We start from the raw sequence: 515 nt of genomic DNA, 5'->3' as shown, positions 1-515 counted from the left end.
CTCAACTTGTTACACATAGCTGAAATGAACTAGTGTGGTGCTGGATGTGGGAGGCCCACCTGAAGATTGTTGCCAGCAGCATAAGAGGCAGAACTGGAAAAGCTGTTGAAAGGCTGTTATGGAAACTGTTTGGAGAAGCTGTTTCAGGTGTTGGAAGTTGGCAGTTTTCTTGGGCTGTTCTGCTGAAGGACCTTGCTACGCTGGCCTTCCTCATGAACTTGGCTGTTCATGTCAGAGGAAGAGCTTGGGGACTTATTGTTGCTGAGAATGGGTAAGATCATTTGGGGAGAGCTCTGGTCCTCACCTTGAGCATTACTTCTTGGCTCCACAGTGAAAGATGGTGCACTGCTCATCCTGTGGAGAAGCTTGTTGTATTAGCTTTCTTGATAAGAATTCAGCTTTCTTCAAGAGACAGGAAAAGGAATACTGTGGGACTGTCCTGCTTCAAGGTTGTATATGGTGAGATTTTTGGACTTATGTGCAAACATGAGAAGCATAGAATTCTTTATCCTATT

This window comes from Octodon degus, unplaced genomic scaffold (assembly GCF_000260255.1).
Source record: "Octodon degus isolate 3935 unplaced genomic scaffold, OctDeg1.0 scaffold00394, whole genome shotgun sequence".
NCBI lineage: Eukaryota > Metazoa > Chordata > Mammalia > Rodentia > Octodontidae > Octodon > Octodon degus.
The sequence above is the reverse complement of the archived record's forward strand: the minus strand, read 5'-3'. Positions refer to the sequence as shown.